General features: G+C 42.4%; 1 protein-coding gene across 1 annotated transcript in view; it reads left to right on the top strand.

The window, feature by feature from the left end:
* Positions 1-27811, top strand: part of EIF2AK3 (eukaryotic translation initiation factor 2 alpha kinase 3) — a 928830-nt gene that overhangs the window by 707348 nt on the left and 193671 nt on the right. The window lies entirely within an intron of this gene.

Raw genomic sequence — 27811 nt, 5'->3', positions numbered from 1 at the left:
AGTGTTACTTAGTTAAACACTACTGTATGTAACAGTATTTTTTTTCAGAATATTCTTTGTCTTCTTTTCTGAGTTAACTCTTGCTGTACTAAAACAAATGTGATAACAATTAGCACATATTTCTCATGTTTTAAGATTTGTCCTATGCATTTTGGAGTGGAAATGAGGTGTTTTATTGTTTTACACTTTTTTTCTTATGTGATAAAATTGATGTGGGATTAGACTCAGTCATTAGTTGTAAAGGGCACATTTCTAGGTCCATTGGCAAAAATAGTTTGAAAAGTAAGTGATAAGAGATTTTCACTGTGCACTATGCTCCTCACACCACCGACTGATTACCCATGAACTGCTGTACACTTCTAGACTGAAAAATAATACCCGCTGTTCACACTAAAGGTTTCACGGTTGTGCTTTTTGCTGTCTGCATCTCACACAGCCATGTTTCTGGTCTGAACTGTGAAGTTATGCTTGAAGGTTCTTTGTAACTCAAGTGGTATTGAGTCCTTTAAAATGTCTCTGGATGACCTGAAGTCTAGAGCTTGCTGTTTAGTTATGAACCATTGAAATATCATTGGTTATTGCAAGACAGCAATGGAGAGGTTAATACTAGATTATACTGTGTTCCTTTGGTGTCACACAAGTCTGGGAGGAGCAGCACTGTGGGTAAGACACCATCTGTTTGCATTAAAAATGTTTTGTGTGCTTTTCTTCAGTGTGTGTGAAATGAACATTATTTGTTTTCTTTAATGTTATTGATCTAAAGTATTAAGATGCCTATAACCCAGGTATTTTACAAGCAGACAGAACATACGTGCTTTATAGGAGGTCATATATGTAACCAGAAACATAGAAAAGAAATCTTTTTGTGTCTTCTACCAAAGCTTGTTTCAGTCTATAAACCTTTAAATTATATGTTCTAAGTTGAGGAACAGTGAATGGGTATTACCGATTAACTACATAGTTAATTCTTCAAGATATTGCCAGGTAATCCAGGTAAACTCAAGAATAAGAGATGATTAATTTTATCAACATGATGCTATTTACCTTCCTTTGTTTCATGTATGCAGGGTAGGGAAATTGCTTTTTTAAAAAATTACATTTTTACTGCTTATAAGTGAACTCTGCGTACTGAACTTGTTTGTACTGTTATATTGTAGGCTAAGAAGGTTTCTGTCCAGTCATTAGTGCCATGCCATCTCATCCATGCAGTTTTTGACTTTGCAACACATGAGGCAGACTTTTTAAGTTGTAATTTTGTAATGCAGGCGAAAGTAGTAGTTTCCCCGTGTTATATAGTGTGGGTTAGCAATGAAATAACTCTGATTAGTTTCATTGGATGCTGACATGGGAGCAGTTAGGCATATACTCCATGTAATCCATGCTGCACTCCTTTCAAAGTAACTTATTTTATGGAGTGGGACTTGATAGACTTTTTTTTTTAAAAAAAAAAGAGACTTGGCATGTTTACCATGGTTTATGGTTACATAATTTGTTAAAAGTTGTGTTTTCTTTTCATATCACCTGGTGTTGCAGTATTTAAAATACATTCTCTGTAGACACATGTACTGTCCAGGGTGGGGGCTATATTCTGGAAGCTATATTCAGGGTGGTATACAATTTCAAAATTTTTTGCTATGCTGTTGGACACATAATTTTATGTACTGTTATACATATTGTCTGTTGAACACCTAGAGTATGTGGTGTTTGCATTGTATTTCTATAAATGTTTTACATTACTGTGTCACGTCTTTTAAAGTTTGGCACATAACATATCAGACGCTCAGGGGCAGTTTGTGGCACTGGCTGCTGGGCTGCAACACCCCCTCACTAAAAGCACAACTATATCTTTATTATTTAATTTTTTCATTCAAAGTAAAAAAAATAGGCACTTTTTATTTCAGGGATCATAACTCTGTGCATGCTACTGCTCATGTGTGAAGTTCCATGTTCTGTTAAAAAAAAAAATTGGCTTACTTGGCTGGACTGTTTTTTGAATCAGTCCAGCATTACACTTGCAGCATAAAATGAATAAGGTGATATAAGATGATTATACCTTATTACATATCTTCCTGCATTTTGGATGCAACAGAAATGCAATTCCACTTAAGGCTTATTGGGCTGCTGTAATGTCACTGCAAGAAGTTATTCCTCCTGGTTCTTGATAACCCAGTTGTTGAAATGCATTACTGTGGCCATTCCTTTTATCCCAGTCCGACATCTGAGGTGTGGCCAGTTAATGAATGTGGCTTTGTATTTATAGGCAGAAGGCCTGTATTGTGATGACATTTACTGACCTTGCTATCATGTGCTCAAGTTAATCATCATTCTGGCTTTGCAGGACTAATGTCTGTGTGAAGCAAGTTAGAATACTTTACTATGGCTGTTGTTTCTGTAAAACAAAGTTTAAGTACATTGCTGTGGCCATTATTTGTATATACAATTAGATGTCTAAGGTTTATGCAGTGAACAAATAACATTTGACATTAATTGCTGGGTATGGGCTATCACTAGATGGAAGCGGCTGGCCTTTCTGTTGTTTGATCAAGCAAAGCAGTGTTTTTCCTTGGCTTTACAGGATTAGTGTGCATTTCTGTGAAGCCAGCTGGAGTACTTTACTGTACGTATTTTTATATCACTCGGACATCTGTCTTAGTCTTTAGTCAATAAAGTAGCTCCCATTGATGGGTATGGGGTGTCCGTGAATGAAAATGGTGTGTTGGGAGAATGGTAGTGTATGTAACCATATCAAATCAACTACAATTTATTTCACTTTCCATCACAGTCGGAGATCATCATTGTACACAATAAGTGGCTGGCTGTGACAGTTTCTGCAGGATGTGTGTGACAGCAGCTCATCATTGGCACAGTGGTGCAGCATGTAGTTTTGCCATCTCACAAAGCTTGGTTCTTTGACTTTTTGGCTGTGATTATTTCTTTGTGATGTTTACATTTACTCCCTGTCCCTGTGTGGGTTTTATTGTGGTGCTTTGCTTCCCTTCCCCAGACCCTTAACTGTACAGTGTATACCTATTGTCATATGTGATATTTACTTTCATTTCAGTCTAACACCAGAGGAGTACACAGAAGGTAACTAACATTTTAGGGGGCATAGATTGGTAGACACTCTGCTCTTCACAGATAAGATTTATATATCCTTGCAGGCATTTATCATAGTTTATTGGGAATTAGTCATTTCTAGACATTAAGCTTTGGATCCAACTGATTTTTTACTTGAAAGAAAGACTGTATTTCTTTCCTTACTCATGATTTTTGTTCAGGCTGTCATTGGTTAAAAATGTTGGGGGGAAAAGCTTCAAGATCTCAGAGCATCTAGAACTCCTATGACTTGTAGTGACATAGTCGACTCCTGACACTGGCTTAATTTGGTTACTTCTTCCACATTTAGTACATCACAGTCTTGGTAGTTTAGGGTTTGTTGAAAGGATGGAAGAAAAAACTAAAAATTAAGACAAAGTGTTTAAAAAACACAAGAAAGAATTTGTCTGTCTGGATTGGATGGGACCAGGATGATGGGGGGCAGTGGTGCTAAGAAATGCGACTAGTACATAATAGGGAGATCTCACGGAGTCCTTTGTCTAGAGCTGCATTGTCCCCAAGGCCAGCTGTTGTTCAGTACACACATCTGAGTCTGTATATAGTCAATAAAGTGGCTAGAATGAGTGAGTACAGACAAGTGTCTGGATGAAAGTGACCTCATCTGTTTGATTACAGGCAAATGGTCATTGCTGTAATGTAGCCTCACCCCATTCACATTATGTCGACCCATTCAGTTGCAGCCCCTTCTTGAAGTCAGTCGTCACTGCAGGATCTAAGAAACGCTTGAAACTGTTACATTAGAAAGGTATACATTTTCCATATGCTGACTATAGTTTATCCTTGTAGATTTTGTCTGACTCTGTGCCAGAAGCATGAGAAATATGTAATGTTCTGTAAGTAACCTGAAGTGCTTTGAAGTGTTAAATCATGTATGCCTTCATTCAAACAGTTACTTTCAGATTCCATTCAGGCTCTATTCTCATCTTAAAGATGTAGACACCTTGGAAACTTCTAGTCATCAAAACTGTCTCCTTTCCCTACAAAATGTGTGGTTTTGTTGTGTTAGTTTGCACACACACACACACACACACACACACACACACACACACACACACACACACACACACACACACACACACACACAGCACATTGGCTGTGCAGGACACTGTACAAATGAATAAAAATGAAAATGATTTTCTGAGAATGCAAGAACTGGTTTTACTTGGTGAAAGTTGATGAGCATTTGCAAGCATCATTTGATGAACAAAACAGCACATTTACATGAATACTTATAAGCATATACATGCTTAGATTGGTGGAAGATGCAGGCTTTACTGCATTACATTGAAGTCTAGTGTGATGCAGTGTGGTTCGGTATTCATGCTGGCCAAAAGACTGCAAAGTTCATTGTCTGTAAAATTCAATAAATCATTGTCAGTTTTTATTTTTTAATACTACTTCTGACAACAGTTGTGAAAGGAATGTCATTCTTTTTTTTAATAGTAAAATTCTGTATGTTGCTTTCCCACAAGTTTTCCTTCACTTACATTTTATTCATGCATTCTGATTGAACAGTGAATTCTACCTTTCCAAAGCCCATTTGTTGGCATTAGGGTAATTTATACAGTACTTTGTAAGTGTAAAGAGGTTGTGAGTATGGCTGCGCAGTAAATTATACTGTCAACATATGCTTTGTTCTACTTGTAGGCCCTGTTGATGGTTGAAAAGGATCTTGGTACTCTTACCCAATTAATAAACAAAATATTATCAAAACAAGTGTGGGCTATGCTTGGTACTAGCACTAATAAGTGACAGTTGAGCATATTTTCTGTTTAGGGCTTTACTAGATGTTCTTTTATATCACTAAAGTCGAGCATATTTTCTGTTTAGTGCTTCACTAGATGTTATTTTATATCACTGTTGCAGTATTCCTAACATAAGGATCTCCTGCCAAGGATAGCTCAACATCCAGCCAGTATACCAAAACCTTTAGTATTTACAAGCACGGTTTGTCACTTGTAAGCTCTCCACATAAGGTGTAGGGCATAAAGGTGACGTACAGACACACATATTCAGAACTTCTTTGCTGACAGTCCAGACACCATTACTGATGGTCAGTCTGAACGCTTTTTTTCTGTGCTGGTTACCCAGCCATTTTTCAGATAAGTGCCCTGCTGGGCTTATCCTTATCTTTCTTTTTTACTTAGTGTTGGTTGTTATCATGTCATTCAGAAGGAGAAAATGTCTTTATGGGAGGCAGATTCCCCATAAAGACCATCATGATCAGTGTCTCTTCTGTTTGGGTGCTTCCCAAGACCATAAGCAATGTTCTGTCTACCAAGCTTTTGTCCCCAAGACCCTACGTAGTTGTCTCTTCTCCTTATCTGTTTACCTTGAAAACCAATGTTTTAAGCTGTTGGCTCATGATGCTATGGCAGAGTCTTCCCATTCCAGGGGTCAAGTCGGCCAAGAAAAAGGATAAAAAACTTGGGTGTGATACAGATGCTATCCAGCCTCACCCAGGCGCCATTCTTGAGGCCAGCGTAAGCCCAATGATTACCTGTTAGTTGCTTAGAATTCCTCTGTTATGACTTGGGCGGCCGGCATGGATCTATCTTCTCACATGTCCTCGGAGGCTTTACAAACGTCTGCACAATACATTGAAGGGAACCTCAGCTGATTATATCCAAGGGACTGAGGGGGTTCCTCGAATCGTAGTGGGGAGGAGATCCCTATTGTAATTGATGAATGTCACCAAGGCATTACTCTTGATTTCATCTTCAGGCTTTGCCTGATGACATTAAAGCCAAACTATTGGATGGTCTATTGAATAATAAACATTTTTTGGTGCTACTGCTGGCTGACCTTTTTAAGTCTTTCCAGGATAAGGGCAAAGCCTTGCAGGAGTTGAAACTTATTTTGTTTCTCCTATTCCAAAGGTTCAGAGGAATTACTCCTCCAAATCTCCATTTGTCCACAGGTAGTCCCACCCTCCACCTCCTGCTAAGTCTAATGAGACTGCTACTACCCAGAAACCTCCTTTTCAGGATTCCATTTCACAGTTTGTTTTCCATTTCCCTTGACCAGGTTCCTTTATCCCTCTTTCTTTTCCTGTCTCTTCCAGATTGTTTAAGAATCACAACAGACTATTGAGTTCAGTCCATTATCCGTCAGGGGTATTTCATGGTTTGCAAATCCCTTCCTCCCTTTTTTTGAGCACCCCTCAACCTCTGTAACAACTTTATTCCAAGACTTGTTTCATCCTCTATTGAGTCAGGGTTCCTTTCAAGCTGTAACCCCTGCCCAGAAAGGTAGGTTTTTTTTCCAGAATGTTTTTGGTTCCCAGGAAGGATGCCACTTGTTCACCAGTTCTGGACCTTTCTCAGCTCAACATCTTTCTCAAGATTTCTTCCTTTTGGATGTTGCCTTTTCAAACCTTATTTACTCCTTCTTCTTCCCCAAGTCTTTCTGATGTCTCTGAATCTCAAGGATGCCTATCTTCATATTTCCATCCATCCCCTTTTCAGTAAATGTTTGCATTTCTATGTTTCTTCCTTACATCTTCAGTTCTCTGCTTTGCCCTTTGCCCTGTCTACTGCTCCAAGGGTATTCAACAAATCCGTCTCTTGTGTCATTGCTTTTTGCAGGATGAGAGAGGTTCATATATTTCCTTATCTGGATGGTGTGTTTATTCAGTCTTATTTCCCTGAGGCTGTGCTTCATGATCGCCAGTTTATTCTTTCCCTGTTTCAGAGTCCAGGGTTCACCATAAACTCTCAAAAATAATCTCTGACTCCTTCTCAGGATCATGTTTTTTGGTTGCAGGATCCAGACCATCCCCAGGTTGGCATCTCTGCTCGCCTCCAAGACCCTGTCTTTTATTGCCTTTGTCCAGTCTCTTCTTCCTGTGGAGTCCGTCACGGCCAGAGACTTTCTCAGGGTCCTCAAGTTCATAGCTTCCACCATTCCCATGCTTCCTCTGGCCAGACTTCATATGAGAAAGCTTAATTGGTACTTCAAATCAGTGTGGCTTAAACATTGCCACCCCCTGGACTTCCCAGTCCCTTCCTTTCCTTGTCTCAAGCTTGATCTTCAGTGGTGGATTCATCAAATTTCTGTCAACCTGGGGATTCCATTCCAGACTCAAGTCCTGACTCAAGAGTTCTTTACAAATGGCCTCATACAGGGGTTGGGGGGGTCCTTCACCCCTCTCTAGGTTCGGGGTCTCTGGCCTTTACATCAGAGGTTGGACCACATCAGTATAAAGGGGATGAGGGTTCTGCTTTGCTCTTCAGGCTTTTAATTTCCTCTTTCATCCCAGGGCCCTCAAAGTTTTCACAGACAATACCATAGTGATGTGGTATGTCAATGAGCATGGAGGTACATGGTCCTACTTTCTTTCCAGGCTAGCTTGTCAGGTCTGGGATTTAGCTGTCCAGTATCAAATGACTCTTCAAGATATTCACATTCCCTCAGGGCACAATCTAGTGGCAGATTCTTTGAACAGGTTCAGCACACAAGCTCACAAGTTGATGTGTAACAGAGATGCATTCCTGGACATTGTCCATAGGTGAGGTATTCCTCAGGTGGATCTTTTTGCTTTCAGTCTGAACAGTCAGCTTCCTCTATTCTGTCCCAGTGTCCCAAGTCCTGTGGCTTGGAAAGTAGATGCCCTCTCTTTTCCTTGGAAGGGGGATGTTTTTGTGCACCTTCCTTTCCCCTTCCTGTGCTTTTGAGGGAATCACACAAGATCAGGCAGGACTCCCAAACTCTTGTTTGTGACTTCATCTGGGCATAGACAGCATCTGTTCCCCCTTCTTTCTCACTTGGCTAGGGACAACATAAACAAGTTACCTCATCGAGTGGACCTTTTCACACAAGACAAGGAGTCTCTTATCCATCTTCACTTGTCTACTCTTCAACTGACACTGGGTGAGAGGGTTTTGTTCCCTTTTTGGCACCTGTCTTCTGAGGATGTGCAGTGGGTCCTGTTAGAGATAAGGAAGCCCACTGCCAGGAAATTATGTTTGCCCAAATGAAAGAGTTTTTATGTCTGGTTCCTCTCTTGCCATCAGGATCCCTTATCTGCAGAGGTTCCTCTGGTTTTCTCTCTTATTTTTGTGATCTTCTTCCTGCAGGGTTGTCATATTCTTTAATTAAACCTCATCTGTCAGCAATTTTGGCTTATCTGCACTTGATTTTTCCTCTGGCCTCTTGAGTAAAGTTTCCAGCTTCCTGGGACCTCAGTTGTATTCTTCAAAAATTGACTCGGGCTTCTTTTGAGATTGCTGCTTCAGCTTCCTTTCAATATTGTACTTGGAAGATGTTCTTTTGGCTGTCATTGCTGTTCCTTCTTTCTTAGTTTTCTACAGAGACAGGGTCTCTCTTTGTACTAATTCTTTTTTATGCCCAAGGTGGTTTCATTTGCCTTCCTCTTTTCCTTCTCCACAGTCTGCCACTGAGAAGGTTCTTCACACCTTGGATCTGGATAAACAACTTTGATATTATTTGGATAAAACTAAAGTTATTCACATATCTGAGCAGCTTGTTGTTTCCTTTCATCCCAGGTCTTTGGGTTTAGCTGTTTCTAAGTAGACCATCTCTTCATGGATGTGTGAAACCATTTCTTGTTGTTATTCTTTTCATGGTAAACGCCATTCCTCTTCTGTAAAGGTGCATTCTTCCAGACCTGTTGCTTCTGCTGGAGCTTTATTCAATGGGCTGGATACTATTTCCATCATTGAGGCTGCTACTTGGTCTTCTCTGCATATCTTCATTACGCATTACAAGTTGTATGTTATCTCCAGGTATACAGCTGGCTTTGCCAGGGCTATACTGCCTAGGTTTATAGATGGCTTATCAGTGCCTTCATCTTCCAAGGTTTCCTCTTGAGCATTTGTACTCTACCTTCTGTTAGGAATGCTGCAACAGTGATATGGAAGGCATAATACAGATGTGTAAAATGTTACCATAACAGTAGATGTCCTTTTCTTCACTGTGCTGCCCCCTCTGCTGCAGCCTGTTTCTCTTGCCTTCCTGGCCAAGAGGTTCTTTTTCTTTTCTCCTTCTGGATGCACATGTTCGTCCTTGTCCATAGGGGCATTCTCTTCCTCCTGGAACTTTTTCAGTTCTAAATATGTACATCCGTATGTCAGCTTTATGTCCTACTCCTTGCACTGGGAGTGTACATGTGACCTGTGACATACGGTGTCTGTAAGTATTAACGGCTTTGATCTGATGTTGTCAATTTTCATTTTATCCTCCAACTTACAGGTTTGGTTCCAAGCCTCGGAATTGACTCGCCCATTACTACAGCTCACAAAAGCCAAAAACTCTTGAGACTAACTGTTACCCACAATGCTCCTCTCATAATTATGACAGATCTCGTTTGCTGCTTTTCATGACAGACGCATTTGCCATTGCTCTTCAGCTAAGTGTAACTTTTTGATATAATTACATTTTTTGAAAGGGTTTCTACTTTTTTCTACCTATTAGTAATTACACCTTTGTCTTCTTTATAACACTTTTAAATGTATTCTGTCCTTCTCTTTCCATAGACTTTGGTGTATTTTAAACCATCGTAGTTGATAGTTTTTCTTTCTCCAGTATATCTCATTGTATTCTTGGCTGTCATTGTTGATAGTTTTCTTCCTGCTGCTTCTCCTTCTATTAAAAAAAAAAAAAAAACTACTACTTTCTTCAGTAAGTGTTGCTGATGTTCTTCGTCTCACATTGCTGCAGTCATAACCTGTGGGTAGTCCGCTGTCCTCGATCGGCCCGAATACCAAAGAGCTGGGCTGGCGTCGGTCATTGTCGCCTAGAGCTGACATCAGTACGTCGTAGTACATAAGCGCATGACCGACGCCATATCCTCAGTCTTTCTTGCTGCGTGGTCCGAAGCAGAAGCAGCGTTTGCAAGTGCCGTTCGGCGTTCTGAAATTTTCATTTATCGAGTTTCAGACCGAAGACCAAGTTGGGCTAAGTACCCCGTTGGGAAAATCTTTGTCTTTTCTTGCCTCAGTTATCCGGATGTCAGAAAAAGTTAATAATTGCATTTCTTGTGGGAAACAGATACCTCATAAGGATTTTCATTCTTTCTGTATTCCTTGCTTAGGGCCTGAGCACGACGTGGTCGGGTGTCGCTTTTGTGCTAGATTTAACAAGCGCACCATTAAACGGAGATTAGACTGTGCCAGGCTTGTTTTCGGTAGAAGGTGTAACTATAACATGCCGTCGGATCCTCCGACGCCCGCTACCGCTAAAAGCGTAAAGATAGATCTTTGAAGTCTAAACCGGATGAGTCGTCCGTTGCGGACGCCGGTTCTACGGAGCCTCCGGTTGAATCTGTGGATCCTGCCGAGGGTTCGGCTGAATCCCATGGGGAACCTTTACTTTTACAGGAGTTGGCCTCTCAGGAGTTAGGCCCGGCTGAAGGTGCTTCTCAGGTGTCTGTAGTTCCATCTTTACAGAAGGTTATTAGGCCTTCTACTTCAGTGGCTAAAGCCCATGCTAAGGCCAAACCTTGTCATGTTGGCCCTGGTCATAGTTCTAGCTCTCCAGCCCCTGTTCCTAAAAAGCATATGTTAAAAATGGCTGAGGACTTGATTACTTTGATCAGGGTTCTATGCCCCCCCCAGAGAAGAGGCCTAGGGTGGAGGCAGATTTAGAGGGGATGGATCATTCCTCAGACTACTCTGATTCCTCAGCTGAAGAAATTCAGGAATTCCCTTCTTATTTAGATTCGGATGCAGAGGACTCCTGTCCTTCTGCTTCTCCTCCAGAGGATTTTTCTTTTTCTGAGACTTTACATTCCATGAGGGAGCATTTCAAGTGGGAAGGTCATGATTTTTCGGATTCTCGGAAACGGCTCGGGGAATTTTTGTTTCTGCCACAGCATAGGCCCTTGGCTATTCCTCCTGTCTTAGAAGTTGTTCAGGATGTTTTTTCTGAATCTTCCCTTAATCCTGATTCTTTACCTCCTGCCCCTGTTAAGCCAGACAGATATTATAGAGTTCCAGAAGCACATAAGTATTTGTACAAGAGTCCTAGAGCTGATCTGGAAACTATTACTCAAGGTCCGAAGGGTATTAGGGCTTCTGTGGCTAAGAATCCATTTCCTTTGGATAAAGATTCTAGAGCTTTAGATAGATGGGGGAAAAAAGTGTACACCTCCTCTTCGTTAGCTATGAGGGCTTTGAATTGCCAATTTCATATGCTGAAGTATCAGAATTTTTTGTTAGGTCAATTGAAATCTAAGGTGGATGCTTTATCTGAGGGTATAGAGTGTAAGGAGCTCCAGGAGTTGGTTCATGCATCAGATCAAGTTGGCAAGCATTCTTTGCAGTGTGGTTTCGATGCTCTTCAGGCTGCATCCAGGGTGGCTGCTACAGGTTCAGTTATTCGTAGACATGCCTGGCTTAAGGATCAAAATTTGTCAGAGCATGTTAAGGCTCGGATTTTGGATGCTCCTCTTCAATCTGAAGTACTTTTTGGTCCTTCTGTGGAATCAGTTTTGAAAAAGATGGAAGATAAGGCTAAGTCTATGCAGACGGTCAAAGATTTTATGCAGGTGCAGCCCCCTAAGTTTAATAGGAATTGGCCTGCTAGAGGATGGTCTTTTCCTTCTTTGGATTATCAGTCTAAGGGCAGGTCTAGGCGTGGTAGAGGCAGAGCTCACGCTCAGGGTTCTTTCAGACCTAGGACTTGGAGTTCTCCTGCACAGTCTTCTGGTGAGGGCAGGGGTCAGCCTTTTCGTAAACAGACCCAATGACCTGTATCTTCCGCTGCCAGACCCTTCTCTACTGGCAGCTCCTCTAGGAGGAAAGTTGGGACTTTTCAAACAAAACTGGCATTTGGTCACCCAGGACAAATGGGTGTTGGATATAATAAATCACGGGTACAAGTTTTATTTTCACACTTTTCCTCCTTTCAAAGGCATGCCGGATGTGCCCCTCAGCAAAGGATGGAGGCTCAGGAGCAAATTTCTTTACTTTTACAGATGGGGGCAATTCAGGTGGTCCCTCCGTCAGAAGTAGGCCTAGGTTTTATTCCCGTCTATTCCTAGTGCCAAAGAAAGGAAACACTTGGAGGCCAATTCTGGATTTGTCCATTCTCAATACCTACCTAGACATTCCAAAGTTCAAGATGTTAACATTACAACAACTTCTGCCTATGCTAGGGCAAGATCACTGGATGGTAACCCTGGATCTCAAAGAGGCCTATCTTCACATCCCTATCAGGCCCAGCTGCAGGAGATTCCTGAGATTTCGGGCTGGTACTTCTCATTATCAGTTCTCTGCATTGCCCTTTGGTTTATCTACTGCCCAGAGTATTCACAATAGTCCTGGCGCCTGTAATTGCTTTTTTCAGACAGAGAGGAATACAAATTTATCCTTATCTGGACAATTGCCTGATTCTTGCTCAAAACAAAGACAAGTTACTACAACATCTCCAGTATGTAATGGCAGTTTTAAGGTGCCTAGGGTATTCTGTGAACGAAATAAAGTCCAGTCTAGTGCCCTCTCAGGACATGTGCTTTCTGGGTGTGAGACTGAATACAGCTTCTCAGATGGCATTTCTGACCCCGGACAAACAAAGAACTCTTCATCTATACTTCCAGCAGTTATCAGTAATGTCCAGGCTGACTGCAAGGACAGTTCTTCAAGCCTTGGGGTTCATGGCATCTTGCATTCTAGTACTTCCCAATGCCAAACTGCATATGAGGAAGCTACAATGGTATCTCAAAAGTGTGTGGACTCAACACTGCCACGGTTTGGACACTGTCATTCGGATTATACCTTGCATCCAGAAGGAATTCTTGTGGTGGGCTCAGGAATGTCACCTAAACAAGGGACTCTCTGTGACCCGACCAGAGGCGAGTCAGATCCTAACGACGGATGCCTCGGACTTGGCTTGGGGAGCACACTTCAATGGGAAATGGATACAAGACATGTGGCCTCCCAAACTACTACATTTGCATATCAACATGAAGGAGATGTTAGCAGTCCAATTTGCTTTGATGGCCTTCAAGGACCTACTTCAGCCGGGACAGGTGTTGATTCAAACAGACAACACAACAGTCATGTGGTACATCAACAAGCAGGGGGGGAACCCATTCCTACCCTCTTTGCAGACAAGCAATGATTTTGTGGGAGACTGCTCTGAGTTTGCAAATCAATCTTCAAGCACAGTTTCTGCCAGGAGCACAGAACTCCCTAGCAGATGTATTGAGCAGGCAAATTGTGGATCCCCACGAGTGGAAACTGGATCCTCAGGTATTCAAACAATTGACCGTGGCTTGGGGAACTCCAGACATAGATCTGTTCGCTTCTCCACTGAATTTTCAACTGCCAAAATTTTGCACAAAGATGTTCCACCCAAATGCTTGGAAAGTGGATGCTCTCTCTTTCAGTTGGAACAACCTTCACGTTTATGCTTTTCCTCCTCGGCCTCCTCTTCCCAAGGTACTCTTGAAAGTCAGGCGGGACAAGCCTTGCATGATTCTAATAGCACCAGATTGGCCACGTCAGCATTGGTATCCTCTGCTAGGGAGTTTAATTCAGGAGCCTCCTTGGCTTCTGCCACAGGTTCCTCATTTGTTATCCCAGTCAAACAATCATTTTCTCAATGTTCGGGTGCAGTCCCTGCATCTAACAGCCTGGCGTATTCTGTGATGGAGCCGGTGGGGTCTCAGCTTCCTCAACAGGTTTTAGATGTCAGTTTGGAAGCCAGGCAGCCTAGTACTAGAAAAGTTTATGCTGATAAATGGAAGAGATTTTTTCTTTGGAGCACAGCAAAGGGCTTTGATGTTTCAGTGCCTAATTTGAGTTTTGCACTGCAGTATCTTACTGAATTACTGGACAAGGGTTTGTCATTCTCTTCTGTGAAGGTTCATGCTGCAGCCATTTCTGCTCACTATGATTGTGACCCTCCTTTATTTTCTCACCCTTTGTTCAAACAATTTCTTAGAGGGGCAAAGAATATAAGACCCCACGAGAGCTCCTACTCCTTCCTGGGATCTCAATTTTGTGTTGGAGAAGCTTACTTTACCTCCTTTTGAACCTGCAGCTACATCTGAATTGAAGTTTTTGTCTTGGAAGACTGCTTTTTTGTTGGCCATTACTTCTGCTAGGAGGGTATCTGAATTGCAGGCACTCATGGCAGTTGAACCCTTTCTGATATTTCATAAGGATAGAGTTTCTTTGCGGACTAACCCTACTTTTATGCCTAAAGTGATTTCTAATGTGGCCTTGAACCAGTCTATTCATTTGCCTACTTTTTATGCTGATCCCCAAAATAGGGGGGAAAAAGTCTTGCATTCTTTGGATATCCACAGGCAGTTACGTTATTATTTGAGCAGAACTAAGGAGTTCAGACAGACTCAACAGTTATTTGTTTCTTTTGCTTTGGGTTCACAAGGGAAAGCTGTTTCAAAGCAGACTATTTCAAAGTGGATTGGTCAATGTATTGCTTTTTGTTATTCTCGTCATGGGAAGAATGTTCCTGCTGGGATCAGACCTCATTCTACTAGGGCTACTGCCACATCTACTGCTTTTTTGAGGGGTGTAGCTACTAAGGATATTTTGGAGGCAGCTACTTGGAGTTCAGTACACACTTTTACTAAGCATTACCATCTCCCTCTTTATTCCAAGTCCAGGGCTGGGTTTGCCACTGCAGTTTTACAGGGCATGTTAGCAGCTCCTAATGCTATTTAGTTTGCCAGCCTCCCTTTTCCTTTGCTTTGGGATTCTACCCACAGGTTATGACTGCAGCAATGTGAGACGAAGAACATAGTACAGTTTTGTACCTACCATAAATGTAGATGTTCGAGGATCTACATTGCTGCAGTCCAATTATCCCTCCCTCCTTCCCCTCTATAGTTTGTGGTTGCTGTGTTTTTTTAGGATTATCTTTATTTCCACACTGGTAGTTGTTGGGCGTTTACTATTTTGGCTCTGGCCTTCTTTCATTCTTAGGCCTTCTGACATCTGGGGCAAGAAAGACTGAGGATATGGCGTCGGTCATGCGCTTATGTACTACGACGTACTGACGTCAGCTCTAGGCGACAATGACCGACGCCAGCCCAGCTCTTTGGTATTCGGGCCGATCGAGGACAGCGGACTACCCACAGGTTATGACTGCAGCAATGTAGATCCTCGAACATCTACATTTATGGTAGGTACAAAACTGTACTTTTCTGAAGCTGTGTGTGTGTGGGTGTGTGTGTGTGTGTGTGTGTGTGTGTAGCTGGCCTCTGGTTGCAAATTATTTACAAACTTTAGAAAATTTTGTCAGTATGGCAGATAAACCTAAAGACTCTATTTTCAAAAGGTGCCAGAAGTGCGGGCACAAAATTCCTGTGTCAGACACACATTCACTGTGTATTTACTGCTTAGGCCCTGTTCACCTTCAAGAAGACTGCTCTGTATGCCACAGTTTCAGTCACAGGCCACTAGAGGAAAGACGTAATAAACTTATTTTGAAGCGTATGCTTCCATCAGCCTTCAATGAGCCCTTATCCGGTGCTGACAAAGCCAAGAGTAGACCGATGTGTCTCCTTCTTCTTCCCCATCTTCATCTTCCAGAGTTATGGAGAAACCAGAAAAGAGAAGCCTTTTGGTGCCTTCCACTCTGTTGGCACAATCTTCAAAAAGGGCCAAGTCTTTGGATTCTTTAGAACCCTTGGAATCAACCAACTCCTCTACTGAAACGTTGGTCCTGAATGGACCTATAGAACCAAGTTTATTGGATCAGACAAAGTCTTTGCCACCTAGTGTTTTGATGCAGAAGCATTTTGATTTTTCAATTGGCAGCAGCACAAAGAAGGAACTGGCCGAAGAGAGTTCTTCTGTCCATCTACCCAACAGAGAGTCTTGGGTGATGGATAGGCTAGGGAAGTGGGTCTGTGCATAATCGACCTATGGCTTCAAGTCCTTGAATTTCTTGGTACACTTCACCAGACTTCAGAGGGATCTAGTCAAGGAGTTATCAGATACCCTTGCAGGAACCATTTCTGAGGGCATCCAAGAAAAGGTGGCTTACCAGTTGGCTACCCTGGAGTCTGTGTCCAATTCGTCCCTGAAGTTCATCGCTCATACAGCTGAAGGGACCACCAGATCAGTGGGTTCAGGCGTTGCCATTAGGAGACACTCCTGGATGCACCTATGTGACTTTGCGGAGTCATTTAAGTCTTCAGTCATTAGTGCACCCTTTGATGGGATCGTCCCTGATTGGTCCAAAATTTAGAGAAACTTTATTGAGGTACGAGAAAGACGGTAAGATACTTTTTGCTGTGGGCATATGTTTTTCCACTTCTCTTCAGAACACATGTGGAAGTAGTTTCCCCAGGGGCAGAAGGTGGAACTTCAGTGGAAGACGCCACCAGTGCTGCAGAGGTGTCCTGCAAAATCAGGGTTTCAGGGATTCTTTCTCTGGTAAATCCTACCATCGCTCCTGAAAGGAGACCAGATTATCTTCCCCTGGAGGCAGTCGGGGGACACTTATCCCAGCACCAAAATGCCTGGCAACAAATAACATTGGATACTTGGGTGCAGGTTATACAATTCCCTTTTCCCTTCCTCTTCCCGTCTGCAAGAAAATCCTCAGTGATTCACCCAGTCAGATGGAAAAAGCAGTTCTAGAAATTCAAAAACTGCTAGAACAAGAGAGTCATCCAAGGAGTCCCACCAGACCAGAGAGAGTCTGGAATTTACTCAAGATTCATTTTAGTGCAAAAAAGACCGGGAGCTGGTGACCAATTTTGGATCTAAGTGTACTGAACAAATCAGTTCGTCAAACCAAATTGCAGATGGTCACAGTACAGTCCTTTCTTCCATTTTTGGGAAAAGATGATTGGATGTGCTTAGTAGATCTTCAGCATTAATATTACCATATAAAGATGGACAAATGATCCAGAAGATTCTTCCGCTTCCGGCTGGGAGCCAATCACTTTCAATTCATAGTTCTGCCCTTTGGTCTCACTACATCACCCAGGGTGATTACCAAGTGTATGGCAGTAGTAGCACTTACTTGAGACTGTAGGGGCCCAGAAGGTTTCCATATCTAGACAATTGGCTCATTACTGCTACAACCAGGCATTAGTTGAAGCAAGAGATCATGTACTTCACTTTTGCTGTTATCTGGGAATAACTGTAAATTACAAAAAGTCAAAATTGACCCCAACTCAGAATTTAGAATTCATAGGAGCCCTTCTAAATACTCAAACTTCCATAGCTTCTCTTCCCCCTGTGAGATTGCAGAAAGTCAGAGTTTAAGTACAGAAGTTAATCAGCAACAGCAAAGTGTCCACTCATCTAGTCCTCCAAGCACTGGGCTCCATGGCTGCAGCAATAACTCTAATTCCTTTAGCAAGATACCACATGAGGATACTACAGTGGTTGCTAGTGTCTCAATGGTCAATGTTACACCAACCCATGTAGGACCTGATTTTGATCACCAATCTTTGCAGAAAAGATTTAACTTGGAGGATGCATTCCGAAAACATTCTTCTTGGCCTTCCCTTTGCCCCATCAAAACTCCAAGCCATAGTGAACACGGACGCTTCCCAGATGGGGTGGGAGGGGCATTGTCTGGGTAAGAGTGTCCAAGGCACTTGGTCCCCCACAGAGGCCAACTTGCATATTGGTATACTGGAGCTAAGGGCAGTGCTTTTAGCGTTGCAAGCTTTTCAAACTGCTCGTTCTTCAGGAACAATTATGATTCAAACAGACAATATAAGTGGTTTGGTACATCAACAAACCGGGAAGAACCAAATCTACCCCCCCTTTGTCGAGAAGCTGTCAGAGTGTAGCAGTGGGTGATTTCTTCCAACCACTTTGATAGCTACACCCATTCCAGGGAGTTCCAGTGTGGTAGCAGGCAAACTAAGCAGGTGTATTCTCCTGCCTTACAAGTGGTCTCTCAGTCCAAAAGTGACAGGATTTTTTGTCATTGGGGCCAGCCTTGCTGCTACCTATTTGCCTCTCCCATAAACAAGTGCAGCAGCTACTTTGCCCTGATCCCCCCCCTCCAGGGGAGTCATGGAGAGATGCTCTTCTCCACATTTAGCTCTCCAAACTGATGTATGCCTTTCCCCCAATTCCTCTGATCCCAAAACTCCTACAGAAAACAATCAGGTTGAAGAGCAGAGTAATCCTCATTGCACCTTACTGGGCTCAACAAAATAGTTCCCCTTTCTTTGGCCTTATTTTATTCAATGACCTTGGATTCCATACCCAGCTCCAGACCTTCTGTCTCATCCAGAGGGGACTAATCCATCTGAACACTGTAAACCTCAAGAAGACAGCTTGGTTTCTCCAGTTGCATTAATAGCCAGGCACCCCTCACTCTCCTCCTCGGTGTGTCATATACTCTTAGCCTCTCACAAGCCTGTAAACTCTATGATAGTAAATGGAGGAGGTTTACCTTTTGGGCTCGTGATAACAATATTGACCCTTTTTCACTACCCATCGATAAAGTCCTAGAATATTTAGCTTCATTTTTTAAAGCAGGTGCTTCCCAGTCTACTATAAAAATTCAGTTAGCTGTTATTTCTAATTTCCATAATGGTTTAAGAGAATCCTCTTTGGCTTCTCATAAGCTTTGCCAGGCCTTCTTAAAAGTAATTCTGTTGCTAAAATCCCCTTACAAAGATCCTGCTGCAAGCCATTGTTCAACCTCGTTTTGAACCATCAGTTGAATGTGATCTGAAATTTTTATCCTGGAAAACTATACCTTTAGTGGCAATAACGTCTGCCCAAAGATTTCAGAAGTGCAAATTTTATTATGTAAACCTCCTTACCTGATTTTCCATAAAGATAGAATTTCACTGAGAATCAATCCTTCCTTCTTGCCTGAGGTGGTGTCCGAGGGTCTATATCATATGTTCGAAGTTTTATAACTTCGAAGGTTAAAATATCAAATTTAAATGTTTGAAGTTATAAAACTTCGAACATATGTAAAAAAAAAAAAAAAAAAAAAAAAAAAAACCTAAAAACTAACGGCTGTAGACAGGGGGACAAACCCCCTGCACCCCCCCCACACCCTCGCTCTTTAAATATAGCAACTCTGAGACCGCACTACAATGCAGTAAGGGAAATCTTCCCTTAACCGCACTACTACTACTACTACTACTACTGCGGTCTCAGAGTTAGTATATTTAAAGAGCGGGGGGTGTTGGGGGGTGCAGGGGGGCTTGCCCCCTTGCCTACACTAGTAAGGTAAGTTCCGTTTGTTTTTTTTTTTAATTATATGTTCGATGTTTGAAACTTCGAACATTTAAATTCGATTATTTAATGTTCAAAGTTTTCATACTTCGAACATATAATATAGACCCGGTGTCAGAGACCATTGTCAATCAGACAGTTAATTTTCCAGTATTTTTCCCCAGTTTTACTAACAAAGGAGAATACTGCTTACATTTATTTAGACGTTCACAGACAATTATGTTTCTGTCTACACCGAATTAAGAGTTTAAGAAAATACGACCTACTGTTTGTGTCATTTTAATCTGCAAGACTTGGCCAACCAGTCAGCAAAGTGATGCTAGCCAGATGGCTCAAAGAATATATTTATTTCTTTTATCTACAATAAAAAGAAAATTAAATTGCCTAGGCCTTTAAAGGCACATTCTACAAGAGCTGTAGCTACTTATGCAGTTTTTCAGTCTAGAGCTTCTGTGGATGATATCTGTGCAGCAGCAACTTGGACTTCACCTCATACCTTTGTTATTCATTACAAATTGGATCTGGTCTGCAGGTGAAGAGCGTCATTTGGTTCAGTATTGCTCAGGAATATCCTTCCTTGAGTCCACCCAAGGTCAAAAGTAGATGGGCACTGTGTCCCATAAGTCGAGGCTAAAATTAAAATTGACAACATCAGATAAAGAAGTTATGTATCACTGTAACGTTCCATTTATGTTGTCCATTTTCATTTATCCTCAACTCCCCTCCCACGTTCCCCCAGCCCTCAAAGTTTTTTTTTGGTTGAACGGATAATGGACACGTAACACTTACTGTTATATAGTCTCTGTGAACGCTTTTGGGGTTCTTTCTTTCTGCCTGTCTTTCAGCAAACTTGATCTGAGGTAACTAGGAGAGAAGCATTGTGGGTAAGGGTTAAGCTTGAGAGTTTTGGGCTTTCGCGAGCTGTAGTAATGGCCAAGTCAGTTCAGAGGCTCAGAACCGAAACCAAAAGTTGAGAATAAATGGAAATGGACAACACAGATGGAACATTATGGTGAGTAAATAACTTCTTTGTATACTGGCCAGATGTTGGGCTGTCCTTTGCAGGAGATCATGTTAGGAATACTGCAACAGTGAAGAGAGGGAAGTCTACTGTTATGGCAAGATTTTACACAACTGTGCTGTACTTGCAGACTGGAATAGCTTGATTGGTGATGTCATAACTTTTTTCCCCTTTATGGCAAGATTTCATGCACAATATTTGTTAGCTATAATTGAGATTAAAAATCTTTTATATATATATATATATATATATATATATATATATATATATATATATATATATATATATATATACACATGCCCAACTATCTAGTATATCTATATCTTAATTTTTCTGACTGACACTTGAACATTTTCCAGGGATAGAAGTGATTATTTTTTTTATGCATCCATTTAAAAAAAGTTGTCTGTCATTGATGTAAAGGGTTTATTTCTGAGTGGTGGTGGAATTTCTTCAGTTACTTTGGCCTTTTTACATTTTCTGTTAATTTCCCCCTCCTTAATTTCGAGGTGTGCCAGTAATGCTCGTATTATGCAGGTAATGTGGAATGGGTATGTTAGTGAGCAAGGGTTGCTGCTACACATCCTGCTGAAATGTAAACTAGGCTAGTGGCCAATATTTTTCATTCCTTCTCTAAATTCTGAAAAAAAACATCTCCTCCCCAAGTCTAAACTGGTTCACTTACTATCTGAAAGGTAGATAACAATCTACTAGACTAGATGGCGCAACTCTTTCTCTCCATTTCTTGAGTCTTCTACAGATGTCCCCCAAGGCTCCATCTTATGACCCCTTCTCTTCAGTATTTTTATAAATGACTTCACTAGCACTCTTCAGTATTTTTATAAATGACTTCAATACCAACCTTAAAATGGAACTGTTGTACTTCATGCAGACATATCAACCATTATTTGCACTGCAAAATCAACAACAGAACTTCAACAGATATTCCACAATGTCTTTACCACCGCCAAAATCTGGATGGCTAATAATCATCTAGCTGTTAACCCAAACAAAACTAAATTATTACTTGCTCCGAGGTTGTCTCCCACACTAAATTACTAGGAGTTATTCTTGATGAAAACCTGACATTTGACGTTCACATCCACAATAATTTAAAAAAAACAAACTTTAAACTAGGCACCCTCTACCGAAATAAATAAGAAATCTTAACTGTTCTACTAAATGTACTCTCGCCTTAACCTTTCTCCTGCCTTTTCTCTTTTATGGTGCTCCTCTCCTTACCAATATCCACTCTACCCTAAAAACTAAGGTTGAGCCATGTTACAACAAGGTAGCCAAGTTTGCGACCCATGCAAAATACTCTTCCCATCATTGCATTACCCTAAAATCACTTAACTGGCTCGAACTTCCACATTATCTATCCTACTTACAGTTTATCACAGCTCAGAAAATCATTTAAAAACCCTCAGGTTCCCCAGCCCTTTCTTCCATTTTAAACCGCTACCACCCAAATAGACCACATAGACATAAAAATCAACTTCTGCAAGTAGAGAAATCTAAACTCCTTGCTGGTAACATGCTTTATTCCTTGTCTATTGCCAAACTTTGGAACTCTCTCCCATTAGCTATCAGAACCTTCAGTAATATCTCTTCCTTCATAAAATCTTTGCGGCAACACCTCTCCACCGTATGGAAGTGCAGATGTCTCAATTCTTATCCATTCATAACTTGACACTGTACACCCTAAGTTGTTCACACCTTAATTTACATCCTCGCCTCTTCAAACCTTCTTTTATCACTACTCAAAACAAATAATTTATCTTTTGCTTTTCTATCTATCTTTGCCTTACTATCTATCTACACCTCCACTCTACCATGCACTATTGTGCTGCTTATACTCTCAGAACACCTTGAAAATACTGCAAAGTGACTATTTTTTCGGGTCTATATTATAAAGCCGAAGGTACAAAATCTTGAGTACCCTTTCATCGACACAAGTGTCAAACGCCCTCTTCAATGACCGGCCACATTATCGATTTCTTTCCAAGGGAAAGAAATCAGTAGGCCAAATACTCACGAAACAATTTAACAGACATTATGAAGTGGGGGCTTTGCCCCCCACACACCCCCCTTACTAAATATACTAACTCTGAGATCACACCACAGCAGAAGAAGGGCAGATTTCAAACAACGATCAACCAGTTTCTTTCCCTTGGAAAGAAATCGATGATGTGACCGTTCGCTGACGAGGACGTTCAACACTTGTCGATGAAAGGGTACTCGAAATTTTGTACCTTCGAGTAAGTAATATAGACCCATTTTTTTCAGTGTATTACCTTCACTGTATAAGAATGCAATTTCTTGATTAGTTTGTAACTTTTACTTGTATAAATCTGTACATATCGTGTGTTTGCATGCTTATTTTTCTACTATTGTATAATACTCTGTTTTTGTTAATGTTGTTTGTATCTATCAGTTTTATATTTTATGTACTGTTATACTAACTGCTGTTGTGGAGCTTTTCTCCCAGGGCCTCCACTGAAAATGGGTTCTGTTGGCCAAGTGGGCTTTCCCGCTAAAACATGTAAAATCAATTAAATTTGCAGCAGTTGTGAAAGAAGCATAGTTTATATTACTTTATCAAAACAAAATAGAGTATGTTGCTTCCTCACAATTTTTTTTTTCTTTTTGCTAACATCTTGTGTAAAGAATGCACAACAGTACTGTTGTGTAATACTAATATAACATTTGATGCTGTTCGTGTTTCACTGTTGCAGTCATCACATTTGGGGTATCCTGCCAGGGGGGGTATCCCTCAATCGCCCCGAATACCAGAGGCTTAGTATTTCTGCGTCTGTTGATGTTGCTCCAGGACTGACGTCAGGTCGTCAGTGGTATAAAATCAGGCAGCCGACGTCATTGCATCAGTTTTTCTTGCTGAGGAGCCCGAAGCAGAAGCAGTTTGCACAAGTGCCGGTCAGCCACTACCCGAGTTTCCATTTCCGAATTGAAGTTGGAGTCTTCTAAAGCTAAGTACCCCGTTAGGGATCCTTTTTTCTTGCTCTAACCGATGTCAGAAAAAGTTAACAATTGTCTCACCTGTGGAAAGTAAATACCACACCAAGGCTTCCATTCTTACTGCATCACCTGTTTAGGCCCAGACCACAACATCCCTAGCTGTCGCTTTTACGCTTTGTTCAACACCAGAACTATCCGTCGTCGGGCCCTTATTGTAGCTAGATATTTTTGCTCTGTCCTCGAATTCCAATATGGCTTTGGTAAGCCATCCGACTACCAATCTTCCAAAAAAACGTAAGGATAAAGACAGAGACAGACTGCACAGGTCCAAAATTGCCGACAACGCTTCCATTAAGCTAGTCATCACCTCTCCAGTCCTCAGTGAAGGGCTTTCGCAGCCCCTGATGCCTGCTTCTGTGGATTCGCAGGCCGCCACCGAGACCCTTTCGGAGTCCGGTATGCCATGAGACTCTTCTTTGACTAAAGATCCTGCGGATGTCTCTACCTTGGATGGGTCTGGAGCTGCTGAGCAGGCACTGGCTTCCAAGGAAGTACTTCGCACTACCGATACTCGACACAAAGCAATGACTTCTTTTGCTTCTTCAGTTCTTTCTAAAACTACAGAGTTTCTAAGACCCAGGGTACAAACTACACCCAAAAAAGCCGATGACCCAAGCTCAGGCACCTGCTTCCTTGTCTCAGTCTCAAATGCTTAAAATGGCGGAAGACCTTAATATGCTTATTAGGGGAAGCCACGCTACCCCTTCCAAAAGAAAGAGAGACTTGCCCCCAGTAGTTTTATCTGAACAGGAGTCTGATGACTAATGCTTCTGAATATGAAGACATGCAACCCCTCTCTGCTTATGAGGATTCTGATTCAGAGGAATCCATTCCTTCTGCCTCTCCACCCAAGGATTTTTCTTTTGGTAAAACTCTTCATACTTTAAGGGAGCATTTCCAATGGGAATGTCAAGACTATCCTCAGTCAAAAAAGAGACTTGGGGAATTCTTAGATTTACCACAGCACAGACCTTTGGCCATTCCTCCTGTCCTGGATGTTGTGGATGATGTTTTTATGGAATCCAGTTTGACTCCTGACACACTTCCTCCTGCTCTTAGGAAACCTGACATGTACTACAGAGTCCCTGGCTCTCACAAATTTCTTTTCAAAAATCCTACTGCTGACCCAGAGGTCATCTCTCAAGGACATAAAGGAATTAAAGCAGCCTAGCTAAGAATCCCACCCCCTCAGACAGGGACTCCCGAGCTTTAGACAGATGGAGTAAAAAAGTATACACCTCTGCTACTCTTGCTGTTATAGCATTAAGTTGACAGTTCCACATGCTGAAATATCAGCAACATACCATGGAACTCCTCAAACAAAAAAATATCTTCCTTTCCTGCTTGTGTAGAAAATAAAGAATTACAGGAGCTTATGCATTCTGCAAGTCAAGTTACTAAGCACACCTTGCAATGTGGCTTTGATGCCGTAGAAGCATCTTGCAGGGCAGCAGTCACTGGTTCTGTCCTTAGAAGGCATGCTTGGCTTAAGGAGCAGACCTTGCCAGACCATGTCAAATCCAAATTATTGGACGCACCATTGAACAAAGACAGTTTGTTTGACTCCAAGGAAGAAGCAGTCTTAAAAAAAGATGGAAGAAAAAGCTAAATTTATGTAGACAGTTAAAGACTTTTTATCAGGTCCAGCCTCCGAGGTTCAGTAGGCATTGCCCCTCCATGCCAGCTCATCCCAGACCCAGGGGAAGCAGACCCCCCCCCCCAGACAGCAGCCCCAGGGAATTCAGAGATCTAAGAAGTGGGGTTCCTCCTCTTCAAAAACAGGGAGTGCTAAGCCACCCCCTTATGGTAAGAACTCACAATGACATTAAACTTCCACCCCTTACCTCTGCCCACCTGCTTGTGTCCCTAGGAGGAAAACTCTCCTTCCATGCAAGCAACTGGGCCTCTTGTTCCCAGATCTTCCTCCAAACCAGTGGGCAGAGGCCAAAAAGCAAGTCCTTTCCCTGCTCTCAATGAGGGCAATACAGCATGATCCTGCAAACCAGATAGGCCAAGGTTTCTATCCAGACTCTTCCTGGTACCCAGAAAAGAGGGAACCTGGTGCCCAATCCTCTATCTGTCCATTCTAAACACCTTTCTGGTGATAGCAAAATTCAAAATGCTCACCCACCAGCAGCTTCTTCTTATGCTTTCCAAAGATGCTTGGTTAGCCACCCTGGACCTAAAAGAGGCCTACCTGTACATTCCAGTCAGGGAATCTTGCAGAAAATACCTACGTTTCAGGGCAGGATCTATGCACTTTCAGTTCTCTGTGCTTCCCTTTGACTTATCCACTGCTCGCAGAGTTTTCACAGAATGCCTGGCTCCAGCCATTGCTTTTTGCAGACAAAGAAATATTCAAATATACCCCTACTTAGACAATTGCCTGATCCAGGCAGACAGTCAGGAAAAGCTGTTACAGCACCTGACCTTTGTAAAGGACCTACTCTCCTCCCTGGGGTATACTATCAATGAAAAGAAATCAAAACTAGTTCCCACACAAAAAAATTTATTCTTGGGAGCAAGCCTGGACACAGCATCCCAGATGGCATTCCTTACTCCAGAAAAACAAGTCTGATATGCTACTTCTCTCAACTAGCCACCAGAACCCAGTTATCCATAAGGAAAATCCTGCAAGCTCTAGGGTTCATGGCATCCTGCATTCTACTCATTCCGTATGCCAGACTGCATATGAGGAAACTATAGTGGTACCTAAAAAACCTTTGGTGTCAGCAATCTCAAGACCTGGAAACTATCATGCCAGTGATGCTTTCTCTAAGGAAGGATTTGTTTGGTGGGCAGCAGCATGCAACCACAGCAAGGGACTTCACGTTTCACAACCCCAAGCTGCCCAGACCCTCACCACAGACGCATCAGACTATGTCTGGGGTGCACACCTGGATGGCAGGTGCATTGAGGGCCATTGGTGCCCAAATCAAATTCATCTGCACATCATCTAAAAAGAGATGCTAGCTGTTCAGCATGCCCTGACCACTTTCAGACCCCTACTCTCCCTGTGGCCTCTACTGATCAGAACAGACAACACCACAGTGATGTGGTACATCAACAAGCAGGGAGGGACTTGCTTTCCACTCTGCTGGCTTGCCATGGCCCTTTGGCACAGGGCCTCAGCCATGCAACTACACCTGCTAACACAATTCCTGCCAGGCTCCCTAAACTCTCTGACAGACCACCTAAGCTGAAACCTGCTAGACCCACATGAGTGGCATCTAGACCACAGAACCTTCACTCTTGTAACCCAGAAATGGGGCATCCCGAAGGTGGACCTCTTTGCCTCCCACTCCAATCATCAGCTCAGCAAATTCAGCACCAGGAACCTCACAGCAAGGCCTGGAAAGTGGATGCTCTATCCTTCCAGTGGGTAAACCTCTCGGTCTATGCATTTCCCCCTCTACCACTCATTTCAAGGGTACTGCTTAAAATAAGGGAGGAAAAACAGAGGGTAATCCTGATTGCCCCAGACTGGCCACGCCAGCACTGGTACACACTGCTGTGCAGCCTGTCACTCCTGCCACCATGGCACCTACCTCAGATCCCAGCACTCCTAACCCAGAGGAATGGAGAATTCATGCATCCCCAATTGCAGGCACTCAACCTGGCAGCCTGGCTTATTCCCTGACCTCTCCTCAAGCTGCCGGCCTAAGCAAACAAGTCCTAGATGTTATAAGTGTGGCCAGACGCCCCAACACTGGAAAATCCTATGCTGACAAGTGGAAAAGGTTTTGCACCTGGATCCAGGCTAAGGGAGCCGGAGTGGCACAGCCCTCTATTCCTCTCATCCTGGATTACTTAGCAGACCTACTACACAGGGGTCTGTCTTTCTCTTCTGTTAAAATTCATGCCTCTGCCATCTATGCTTATTACAGCACAGAGCCACCTCCCTTCTCACACCCTCTCATCAAACAGTTCCTAAGAGGGGCTAACAACTTAAGGCCACCCAGAAGAGCTCCTACCCCAGCTTGGGACCTTAACTTTGTGTTTGAAAAGCACACCCTGCCCCCCCCCCCCTTTGAACCTGCAGCTTCAGCAGAGTTAAACTTTCTCTCTTGGAAGACAGCCTTGCTTCTGGCCATCATTTCAGCTAGAAGAGTATCAGAGCTACAAGCACTCACAGCTGTAGAGCCCTTCATCATTTTCCATGCTGACAGGGTCTCCCTCAGGACTAACCCTTCCTTCATGCCTAAAGTGGTATCCAGTGTGGCTCTCGACCAATCCATTCATTTGCCCACCTTTTTTCCCCTAACCCACAAAACAAGGGGGAAAGGATTCTGCACTCTCTAGAGGTGCACAGACAGCTCAGATTCTATCTGGATAGGACTAAATCCTTTAGAAAAACTGAGCAATTGCTAGTCAACTTCACAGCAGGGGCAGAGGGTAAGGCCATATCCAAACAAATAGTCTCCAAATGGATAGCACACTGCATCCATTTCTGCTACAAACAGCATGGGAA

This window comes from Protopterus annectens, chromosome 8.part0 (assembly GCF_019279795.1).
Source record: "Protopterus annectens isolate FY-2018-M chromosome 8.part0, PAN1.0, whole genome shotgun sequence".
NCBI lineage: Eukaryota > Metazoa > Chordata > Ceratodontiformes > Protopteridae > Protopterus > Protopterus annectens.
The sequence above is the reverse complement of the archived record's forward strand: the minus strand, read 5'-3'. Positions and strand labels throughout refer to the sequence as shown.